The 851-nt window shown below is 59.6% G+C and overlaps 1 protein-coding gene across 1 annotated transcript in view; it reads left to right on the top strand.

Moving 5' to 3' along the window:
* LRBA (LPS-responsive vesicle trafficking, beach and anchor containing) overlaps positions 1-851 on the top strand; it is a 431,397-nt gene that overhangs the window by 242,581 nt on the left and 187,965 nt on the right. The gene's annotated exons all lie outside the window — the stretch shown is intronic.

Raw genomic sequence — 851 nt, 5'->3', positions numbered from 1 at the left:
TGCAGCCCCCGCGGGCTCCCGGAGCGCAAAGTTTTGGGTGGCGGTGGGGGCAGGGAGGTCTGCGCTGCCTCTGCGCTCAGGCGCCCACCCCCCCCCGCGCAGCGACAAAAATGCTTTTTCAATAGTTCATGAAAAAAACCCAAACAAACTTCCCCAGGACTCGCAGAAGGTCCCCGCAGAAAAGCCGGTCGGCGGCGAAGTTTAAAACCGCACACGATACGAGAGGAGGAGAAGAATGCGAGCAATGCCCAGAGCGGAAGAGTGAACTCTCTGTCTGTCTGTCTGCCTCTCTCTCTCTCTCTCTTTTTTTCAGTCCGTGGCACCGCCAGAGATGTGCATGAGTTTGGCTGCCGCTCTCTCAGACTGTCAGGGGTGTTGTTGATTTCCCTTTTCCTGCTGGAGGCGTTGTCTGAACCCGGCTCTGTGGCTTTCTCTATCTTTACGCGCAGACGTGTGCACTTGGTCTGTGATCTCTCATTCCTGTCCTGCAGCTCTATATAGATTTTTTGAGATAGATAGCTATATATAGGTTGGTTGTTGTTTTTTTTTTTTCTTTGCACAGACTGTGTTTTATCCTGAGCGGGAGGAGGGCGTAGCTGCTGTGCCCAGGATAGCTTCTCCTCCCCCTCCCCACCCCTGGAAGTGCGCGCCGAGGCTCTCACTTTCTGCGCCTCTCCTCCTCCTCCGCCGTGTGCCCGTCTCTCTCCGGCGGTGCCGGCGGGCCCTGTAGTTTATGAATGGGGCCGGGGCCCGGGCGGGGGGCGGAGCCCCGCCTCCTACAATCGCCGCCGAGCTGTCAGCGGCGCGGCCAATCGCGGCGGGCACGGCCGGCGCGGGGGCGCGCAGACGCG

The sequence above is a fragment of the Haliaeetus leucocephalus genome, unplaced genomic scaffold (genome assembly GCF_000737465.1).
Source record: "Haliaeetus leucocephalus isolate CR32 unplaced genomic scaffold, Haliaeetus_leucocephalus-4.0 Scaffold21, whole genome shotgun sequence".
Taxonomy (NCBI): domain Eukaryota; kingdom Metazoa; phylum Chordata; class Aves; order Accipitriformes; family Accipitridae; genus Haliaeetus; species Haliaeetus leucocephalus.
This window is presented reverse-complemented; position numbering and strand designations above follow the sequence as displayed.